At 38.2% G+C, this 11,028-nt stretch overlaps 1 long non-coding RNA gene across 1 annotated transcript in view; it reads left to right on the top strand.

Moving 5' to 3' along the window:
- LOC111739207 overlaps positions 1-10,780 on the top strand; it is a 90,614-nt gene extending 79,834 nt beyond the window's left edge. The window contains exon 3 of the long non-coding RNA XR_002780173.1: positions 10,583-10,780. This is a non-coding gene — a long non-coding RNA (uncharacterized LOC111739207). The remainder of the gene's footprint in view (positions 1-10,582) is intronic.
- The last annotated feature ends 248 nt before the right edge of the window (positions 10,781-11,028 follow it).

Raw genomic sequence — 11,028 nt, 5'->3', positions numbered from 1 at the left:
AAATTCTTCTGCCCAAATGCAGTTTATTTCCCACCCACTTCCTGTTACTATGTCAACCTCATCAACATGGATGGGATTTACAAATGTTATCATGTAAAAAAGTACCTCATTTATATATTTTGTTTTACTTAAAATTAAATTTTCTTATACCTTACTATATGTTAGGCCTTTTTTCTTTTTAATTAATTTGTGTGTGTGTGTGTGTGACATTGGTTAATGACATCCAGTAAGTTTCAGGTATATCTTTCTTAATGTTCCTCTTATCCTCTATTCTTCCCCAAGTTCTTCTACTCGATTGTTTGAATTATTGATTATCCTTTCAAGAAATCATTTAACACATCATTCTTCCTTGCCCTATTGAGCGGACAAACGAAAAACAAAACAAAAAAATTATTTTGTGCATGCCCACATACACTTTGGTTTAAGAACAGTAGTTTCTATTACTTGCAACCAAGGAACGCTAAATGTAGGAATGAGAAGGGGAGGGCTGCTGGGGAGAACAGGGCACAGACCCCCAGAGATTACGGAGTAAGTAAAATTAATTATTGAGCTACGATGGCATAAAAATCAATGGGATTGACATTAATAGTCCAAAGTGGGAAATTAAGAATCCACAATATACAGCGGAGAGCTGGTAAATAAAATATTGACCAAGTTGCCTGGGACACTGAGGGTGAAACTTTTAGGGACTGGTGGATTTTGTAAAACACTGGATAAATTAATCGGAGTTGGAATTATGAGCTGAAAGGTTAAAATTGTCACTTTGAGGCATGGACAAAAATCCAGAGTCTTCTTGTCACCAAGCCCCAAGCATTTCTTTTTTCCTAGTTGTCATAGGACTAAGATTGATCAAAATTATACTCAGAGAAGGATCAGTCCGCTTGTTAAATCAGATCTGGTCAGTTGAGAACGTTGCCACCTATCTTACATAAATCTTGAGGAAATTAATGGGATACGAGCTGTTTAGTAGCTATGTTAGTAAGGATTTGAAAAACCTGAAGAAACCTGAACTACCAACGCTCTTGGCCAACATTCCTAGTTTCCTCTCTTGATCGAAGAAGCAGTGTCTCTCACAGAAGAAATAAAATGATTCCTCTGGCACCTGAACCCCGTTAGCGCTGACCTCATTTCTCATTACTTTGATGATCTTTTATTCTTTTTCCCTTTGATTAGTCCATCCATGGAGGTCTGCATTCCTTTGTGTTGAGATATTCTTGAATTACATTATTTTATTTGAGTCGCTAACCGGATTGAACATTTTACTTTAGTTTTGGTGCCTTGTTGGGAAAAGTGAATGATTGGGAAGAACCGAAACTGTGAGGAGGGGGAGGATTTATAAGGTTTGGATATGTTTTTCTCTGATTAAAATGTTCCACATGTTTTATTTCTAGGGAGATTGGAGTCTACATAAGTTTGAGGCAGGCATCACTTGCTGGATGCTCTGAATAACATTGCCCCTTTCTCCTCCTGTAAATATGTTCCAAGACTCTGTACCTTCTTCGACAGACCTGGAGCAATTACTATCTGATATTAAGGTTTCCAGATGTAAGAAAACAGTGTCATCTTACTTTCTATTTGACATGGCAGCCTGGGTCAAATGGAGGAATACAGGAGAACAACATGGTAATGCAGGGAAAGGCATGCAGAGGAATTTTGCAACTCAGAAATAACCTTGTAGACAGTAAAGAGCCCGTTTTACTCCAAAGAAGAATCTAAAGTTTGGGTTTATATGAGGAGTGTTGGAAAATGACTCCCCTACAACCTTGTCTTCTGAACGATTCCTCTTTTAAAAGCTTAAGGGTTAAAACGAATTAAAAGCATGCCGGGGGCAAAAATAAATAAATAAATAAAAATAAATAAAAAGGAAAATGAGCGCTTTGATATTCCATGTCCAAGGATGTTTATCTTATTATTTTTGGAGATTAATGAGAAGGAAGCCCTTTGCTTCACTCTATTAGAATATTCCATGGCTAAAGGTTGATCGAGTCCTAATTTTTATGTTTCAGAACTATTCTAACCCATTTCCCATTTGCCCCGAGAATACACAGTGGCGGCGCTTGTGGCTGCAGCGTTTACCCCAAGATAACTCGTGGAGAGCAGTCCTAACCTCACCCCAAAGTTCGCCACAAAAATATCCCACTTTTATTATTATTTTTGCATCACTCTAGTCTATTGATAGTCTTTGGAAACAAATGACATCATTCTATTTATAGCATTCTGTTTTTAGTAGTGGTCTTTCCACTACTAATAGTAATTCTCGATTGCGGAAAATGTCAAATCCTAGAAAACGTAGCATTCCTACGCTTGATGTGAACATTGTTCTGGAACAGTTGTTAGCCAAAGATTCATTTGATGAAACAGATTTATGTATACATTTCTGTTACATTAGGATTAGAGACAAGTTCTGTTGAGCAATAATTCCAAGAACAGTTTTTACATTTTATTTTCACAATGAAAACTAGTCAGATTTGCTTCAGCCTCAAAGAGCGTGTTTATGTAAAATTAAATTAACACTGGCAGTGAGCAAGTGGCACTTTTTTTTTTCTAAACAGGAAATGGGTTAAAATAATACAGTTTGTGAAAGGTAGTATTTTCTATTGCTTCATTCAGTGCCTCTTAAAGCATATTTACTGCTGTCTTTCATTTAATGACATTATAAAATAATTAAAGACTTTCAGAATTGTGGAGCCAAGAGTTACGTGTTATGGGGACAAAATGTGTATTTCGTATTCCTAAAGAAATATCCATCTTCTCTATGGGAAAAGAATTGTAGCCTGTCTTTCCTTAAATAAGGCTCCTTATATGCAAGGATCAAGAACCAAAATTAATTTTTTTATGCTAATGCCTTCTCACCCATACAATTTAATAGAATTTCACTTGATAAATATCCGAAGTATTAAATTCTGTTTGAGGTTCTTCTCCTACAGAGTTAACAAAACGTTAGGATGTCCTTCCAAAAATATATGAAGTCAAAATGTCTTTAGCCAAGATCCTCTTCTTGATAATACCTATATATAACGAGTGTGACAGCATTCACGTACTCAGGATAAGTCAGAAAGCCTTAACAGAGGACAAATGTGGAGGATTCAGTCACTGAGCTGAACGAGGACACTTTCTGGTCACTGAAGGATTGTTTTTCTAGGGGTTGGGTGAGGTAGCTTTACGCCCTTCAAATTACTGGAAGAAGGCTTATCACGCTCCAAGTCCATTTAAGGAAACACAGTTGACATTTTTACATTTTCCTTTCCTTCCTCAGGGCTTAATTAACTTTAGGGTAAAGTTGCTAAAACTTAGAACATTTGGGAACTGATGATGGTCTTCGTTGTTTTTCCTTTTTGTGAGAATCGGTGATTTTTGGAGCTTGTCTTTTTGTATTTATGTTTTCAATACTTGGGTGAGATTTAGCAAGATGTTTAAAGCTGAGGCTGGGGTAGAGTAACTCTCCAGACTTAGAGGAAGTCTTACTTTCATAGACTATGCGATGGGGATCAGCATTCTAACCCTCTTTAACAGAGAATCGGGGACTTATTATTATACAGTTTGTTAGAATTCATGCTCAACACAACAAAGAACCCTGGCTTCTTCCGATGCCCTGTGAATAAAGAGGGGTGCACAGTTATTTACAGGACTAGGCTTCTTTTGGGAGATTTTGTTCTAGTTCACCTTAGCCGATTCCTGATTCACAGGCTGCTATTTCAGCTAAATGCTGATGGAGAAGCAATATTAGGTGAGAGGCTAACAAAATGTGCTGCAGACTCTTCCATCATCCCTATCCTTATGGGACTTGGCTGTCAAAATATCCACTCAAGACAATGCCTTTCTTTCATCTACTCCATCCATTCTCATGAGTTTTATTTTCCCATTAAATTCTGCTTATGAAAAGACTGCATTCACTATTCATGTTTCTGTCATTTGCACTTTACAAGGTCCTCTGCTTATATTAAGCACCAGTCTATAAATTGTTCCGTGTATGTGCCCAGAAGCCCATTCCTTTTCTTACCAGCTCCCCCTCACCACTAGCAGTTGGCTTTGACTTAGTGGGGAGGTATGGACCCTCCAACATTCTTAGCTCAAGTGGAGTCTTCGATTAGATGGTAGAAACAGTTTAGCTTTGAAGATATCCTGGCTGCATCATCAGATTGGCTTGTAATTATTTTATGGCTAGCCTAAGACATGTTGAAACCATCATTTCTGAAAATGGACACAGTTATCTTAGTAGATAGGTATTTGTTTATTGCATTTTACCACTTTAAAATTAGAGGTGACTTTTTCAGGAGAAATACTTTGATGCTAATCTCAGATAATTTCCAAGACTTTATTTCCCTGAATAACAGAAGCACAGAGCCCAGTAGATATGGGGGGCGGGGGTAGTATAATAGAGTAGAAAGTCTTGGTTTATGGAAATCAAGCACAAAGTATCATTTTGCATTGTGTTACTGATTTGGGATTTGGTACTGTGGAAGCTCAGATTTATTAAATACAAGAAGAGCATTTTCCTAACTGCTAGATCACTGTGGGACTTTTGTTCAATTCAGGAGCACCAGTCTAACCCACTACATATTGACAGAAAGTTAAAAATATATAGATATAGACGTCTATATAAATAAACTCTCTAGAACATTCGTGCTCAAGAGCGAGTTAGTTTGTATGATAAATTCTCACTGCTAACAGGTTGACCGGGGGAGTGTAGGTGGCAAATGCAGAAGGGTGACAATATCAAATTATTGCACACAAAAGCACCTTTTTTTCAGCATCACCTTGATTTATTTTCCTAGTCATTTTTTTCCCTCAGATGGAAAAATAGTTTCATCAAGAAAACAAACGTTTCTGCCAAAGTGAAACAATTTCATGTTTTAATGCTTTTCTTAAAAAAAAAAAAAAAAAAATGGAAAAATAGTTTCATCAAGAAAACAAACGTTTCTGCCAAAGTGAAACAATTTCATGTTTTAATGCTTTTCTTAAAAAAAAAAAAAAAAAAGTCGACACTGAACTAGTGCATGCTCTGCCCCCTCTCCCTCCTATGCTGACTACAAAATTTTTAATCCACTGGCAGAAATCAAGATACTTTCCTCAAGTGGGATGATTATATTTTATTGCTGCTTTGTTTAGCATATGTTTTTCTTGATTGGGAAAAAAAAGTCTAGGTGAAAAAAATTACCTAACAAGAGAAGTAGTTTACATGGTCATAACATTTAACTTGCTGCCAAAAGAAAAAAAAAATGTAAAAAAAAATTTAAATGTAAAATATCACATAACTTCAAAAAACTTACCTCAATTTTCTATCACTTATCATGTACTATAAGTCAACTTTCTAAACAAGATTACAGTCCTTTATTATAAGCCCCTAGTGGTACTATGGTATACATTTAAAAAATGCTACTACAAAAATGTTCTTTTCTTTTTGTTTCTGCCTATTGTATACTTAAGCTATAGATAATTTTTGAATAAAAAGCCTACAGTAGGTATAAATGTAATAGTTAACTGATCCTGTTTGCTGATGTCCTTTTATGTTCCACAGAAGGTGGCCTCTTTTAGTCCAGCATCTTCTCCTGTTTCTTGCCTTCCTTTTTCTTCTTCTTCGATTCTGCTGCAATTAAAAGGAAAAAGAGAAAGAAAGAAAAGCAGCACATTAGTAAGCTATGGGCGGAAAGCCGCTTTCCTTATAACTGGCCAGCAATGAAATGATTAGATGATAGACAAGGTACCTTTGTGTGTTGTGTATGTACCTGTTCTTGCCAAGAGAGTGCCTATGAGAAGAGGCAGAAGTGATGCAGTCTAGCTCTACGTGAACACCTATTAATGCCTGTTATCTTATTGGTTGCCCTGTCTGGGGATCCCAGTTGAGGAACAGATACACGAGTCATCTCTGAGAGAATGAGCCGGGTCACTGCTCAAAGGAGAGCTACGAGAGCTTTGCTTGGCCCCTCACTTCCCGCCTTCTTTTTCCATGGGACCGATGATGAGCATATTTTCTGATGGACAATTCCGACGTGCTTCCGCTTCTGATTTGCCCTCTGCTTCTATAGTTGGCCAGCTATTCACATATGAAGGACCAGCTATGAACTGCAGGGAGCTTGGACTCTGTAGGGACTTCTTCTACTCTTGAGTGAAGCAAATAGAATGTACTAACCTGGGCTAAACCAGGTAAATAAAATTATGAAATTTTAAATCAAAAGACTCTAACCTTTTCCATTTAATCACCTTGCCATCTCCCTTTTCCTAAGCATACGAGAATGCAGAATAGATAGGTCATGTCAATTTTGGCTCCAAAGATGAGAATGGTCAGAATCCCTGGGCCGGCAAGTGAAAGGATATTGCTAAATGCTTTCAAGATCCTTCCCCCATTTGGTCTACAGTAGTGGCAGAAACGTCTGGGTTAGGTACAGGCTCTGGAGCCAGACTGCCAGAGTTTAAATCCTGGCTCCATCCCTAAGTTATGAGACTCGGGGAAAGTTCATCTATGTATTTTTGTCTCAGATTCTTCACCTGTGAATGGACATATGAATAGTACCACTTCACAGGGTTAATGTCCAAACAAAATGAGCTGTATTAAATCCATTGACAATAAAGCATGGCACAATGGACTGTGCTCAATAAAGGTTAGCAGTTATCATTAGTGGGATAATAGACTAAGAACAAGAGGTCATTTCTCTATATTATTAATAGTCTTCATCATCACTAGGACATATTGACCGAACAGGTCATTGAATGTGCTAAGCAACGGAGGAATACTAGGACAAAAGCAACGGCCAGCAAGGATCAGGGCCAAGAGGGCTCTCGGATTAGCGATGAGGGGAGACATGATGCTAATCACAAATGTGATACAAATCCCACTTTATACTTAAGCAGAGCTTTTACTTTTTCCATTCTTATCCTCATTACCAACTCAGATAAGTGCTAAACTTCATAAACTAAGGAAGTAGCATTCCTACAGCTTCCTTCCCTCAAACTTCCAGAGTGTACCACACACGATTAGGTCAGGACTTGCTAAAATCCTGATAAATTGCTGCTCACAAGTATACGTTTTGTTCATGCCTACCCTGAGCTTCTTCCTTTCTATATCAAAGAGACTTCACACTTTCACTCTATTTTTGCTTGTCATTATAAATGTCTCCTTCTTTCGACCCATGCAAGGTGAGATAACCAGAACTTCCAAGTTCAAGGATACCTATCAGGTCAAAGAAAGTTTTCTGTTTAATCTCTGAACAAATAGCCAGTGACCGAACACTTAATAATGCCCAGTCCTTGGTTGCATTTTAAGCACCAGTTGTATATCAGAATAGTATCCTCAGGGAATAATCTAGGATGTTCACTGGGTGTAACTCTGGTTTCCCTTGTCTCAATTTCTCCAAATTCCTTACTGGGGAATGCTCTAGCTCTTCAGTACAGTGAGTGTTTGTGGCAAGAATCGGAATAGTTGGGGCGGCATGTCCCTATTTCACACATAAGTCTTAATGGATGCCTACTGATCAGGTGTTGGTACACATTTATTTAATAAAGCTTGAAGTTATTCTGATAGTAAACATTATTCGATCTAACTAACGTAGGTTGTTCATTTCAGGGAACATTTGGGAAAGGGACTCTCCCCTCAGTTCTCCTAGGTAAAGGAGAACATCCTCTTCCTGTTACCTGGGATGGACTTTTCTTTCAAATCCATTAATGAACACTTTGCTAAATAAAGAAATCAACCTATTGCCCATCTAATCTGCATAATGTCAATCAATTTATTATCTCTTTTGACAAACTGCCAAGTCATTATAGCATTTGTTTGACACACTGCAGAACTTAAGTCCACTTTGGGCTCCATCTAAATAGAAAAAGTGAGGTTATCTTCAGTAAAAAGCAGTGTGAAGAAGGAAGAATTTGCATTTGCGCGAGGTTACTTTGACTTCTCACATAACAAAGTGTTCAAAATTTTAGAGTAAAGGAGAAAATGGGGTCGATACTATTGCTTCCGATCAAAAGCAGTTTTTTGTGTGACTTTTATGTACGTTTTACTGACAGACTCAATGAGCTCTGTCGCTACTTGTCTCTGTGGCCTCAAAAACTGTGAACAACCTTTCAAGCTTTCCCCGGTCTGTGCGAGGGTTTTTAAATAGCATCATGGAATCTGTGACCCTTAAAGAACCTAGTTCAACTCCCCTATGGAATGGATGAGGAAATAAAGACCAAAGAGCATCAGTGGTTCCTCAAGGTGCACAGCGATGCGGCGGCGGAATCAGAGGGGAGGCCATTCCCCAGCGCTTCGTCTGACGTCTACAACGCAGCATCGTCTCCGCCAATCACATCCGTGGTAACTACCTATTGGTCTCACTTTGTGCTTCTGTCTCGCTCATTGTTCACGTCACCTCCCGTTCCTTGAATCTCTACATTTATGCTTATTCCCATCCCGGAAGCCCATGATTCTTTTTCTCTCCTAGTCTTTGACCTTCAAAACCAACATCTCATTCCATCAATCCCACACTTCCACTACTACCTCCGTCTTGTTAATGCCTCTCATCTTTCAAGTACCAGTTTTGACACCCCTTATAATTTGTCGACTCTTTGCTTTTATTTAGAAGCCATTTCTCTTTATTTCCCCTATCAGAGCATTTATCTCCAGTGAGAGGGCAGAATCTCTACTCACGGTTATATCCTCTGCCCATAACAGTGCCTAGTGCGCGATAGTTGATTAGTAAATGTTTAATGAAATAAATAAATCTGTAGCACGATTTGTGCTCATGCCTCACTTGCTCACCATACATGCATCTTCCTTACGGTGGTTCTTTGAATTTTCCTTGGTAATTTCCATCTCAGCCTTTACACATTACGTTCTTTCTACCTCAGCATTTTTTTTCTCCTACTATCTCAATTTTGCTTAGCCAACATCTACTCATCCTTAGGATCTTAGCTTCAATTTTACTTCCTCAAGGAAGCCTTCCCAGAGCTCCCAGGTTAATTAAGCTTGTTTCACCCACAGTGAGCTCCTTTCATTGTGCCTCTCATTGTTCTTACCAAAATGAGAACCGAACTATTAATTTCGTATCTCATTATTTAATATGCATTTTCCTCGTTCTAAGAGGGTAGAGACTGTGTCTATCTTTTGCATCCGTGTCTTCAGTGCCTTGTACACGAAAGGGGCTCCTGAAATGCTGGTTACACACAGAGTGAAGAGATGAACACTTGAATGGGAAATAAAGAGTCAGTCCATCGGTATACAGAAAATAGTATTTTCGAGGAAAGTAAGGAGTGTAAACTCAATCAGAATCTTGCAGTGTTTCAGTTTTTCTTCAAACAAGAATATTTTATAAAGCATAAAATTACAAACATATGTACATAAAATTTATCCAAATTTCTCAACCCCTTTTTTTTTTGGTCTTTTGTTTTTAAGTAGGTAAAAGTAATATCCCGTTTTAGTAGCCTTTCAAGGTTACAGTAAAAAAATCTTTACTATGAGCATGAGGGTCATGAATTGGCCAAGAGCAGGGCTCTCACTGGGTAACGCAAAGTGCTTTGTAACTGAGTCATCACGACTACTCTCAAAGGTTTTAAGAGCCAATGGGATCACCATTTGATGTGACACAGTAGGGCACTTTAGTTCACACTGAAAAGAGTCAAGGGAAGAAAGTATACACATGCCACACATCAAATAACACCCCAGGCTACATGTCACTCTTCCCCATCTGCATCAAGGCTGTAAAGCAGAAATGGATGTAAACAGGAAATGAGCTATTGTCAAAATGTGTGAGGAAAGAGCACCTGCCTGAGAAGTGACTCGCCCGTGGTTCCCTTGCTTGATCCCTATCAAGATGTCATTGCGATGGAAACTCACAGTGGTGTCCCCGTGGCTGTTTTAACTTCCTGGGTTTACAATCTTGCATCCTTTTGCGGGGCAGTTTGCAAGTTTCCGAGGGATAGTACTCACCTCTCATGGTAGGTATGTCGACATTTTTATTATTTTAATAAAATCAAGTTGTTTTAAGATACGTTTGAAAGTGTTCAGAAAGTCCTAAGACTCTCCTAAAAAGAAATACCCTAGGAAGGATTCAGGCTCCTCATATTGCTATGATTCGTACATAGCACCTGGAGCGCCATCTTTCCCACTTTCTATGTAGAAAACTCAAAGCTAGCCCAGACAATTCTTTCAATGCATAGGAGCTGCTGATAGCTAAGAAGAGAGGTTGTGAGAAGAGGCATAGAAGTTAATATGAGCCATGCTACAATAAATTCTGAGCCCATAATTTTTTTTTATTCTGAATAGAAAACAAAATCTGGATGGACATTTAAGTAATGAGTGGCACCACGGCCATTTGTTTGGTAAGGCAAGGAAGAAACAATTCCATTAAGACTACATCGAGAACCAAGTCTTCGCCTGGGGAATTGCTTTTAATCGATGTCTGCCATTTACCGCCTCTGGGATCTTGGACAAATCAATCATTCTGCACCTGCTTCTTGTAAACTGGGGATAATAAAACCTGGTATATCCTCCCCACAGGGCCATCGGGAACATCTGGCAATTACGTTCTCTCAGATCCTATTTTACTGCTACTGTTCGAAACAAATTTGTTTAGCAAACATACGCTTTATATCCACTCTGTATCAGGCGCTGTTCTAGATGCTAGTGTAAAATGGCAAACGAGACTCAATTCTGCTTTCATCGGGCTCATGTTCCAAGTCACGTTTTCAAGATGGTTCGATGTGAGGGTCTTTCGACAACGTAAAGTATGTATTTATATTAAAAGTATGTATTTATATTAAAGATCATGTGCATGTGGCAGCTATTTTTGTCAGTCGATAAAGTATATTACACTAAAAATTCTATTATATTATTTTCCATGCCATTGCATATATTTTGAAACATGACCAAGTAGTATTTCTTTCTGATGTTCCAGCCCACATTTTTTATAATCTTTTTTCTTTGGTTGGTCAGGTGGCATGCTCTCACTTTTTGTTATTATATGTCATGATTTGATGTGGTTTTTTTGCACATAAAGTGTTGTATGTTCAAGTGTGGCTTTAGTATATATTATTAGAAGAGGATCTACTGGA

The sequence above is a fragment of the Pteropus vampyrus genome, unplaced genomic scaffold, assembly GCF_000151845.1.
Source record: "Pteropus vampyrus isolate Shadow unplaced genomic scaffold, Pvam_2.0 Scaffold48, whole genome shotgun sequence".
Taxonomy (NCBI): Eukaryota; Metazoa; Chordata; class Mammalia; order Chiroptera; family Pteropodidae; genus Pteropus; species Pteropus vampyrus.
This window is presented reverse-complemented; position numbering and strand designations above follow the sequence as displayed.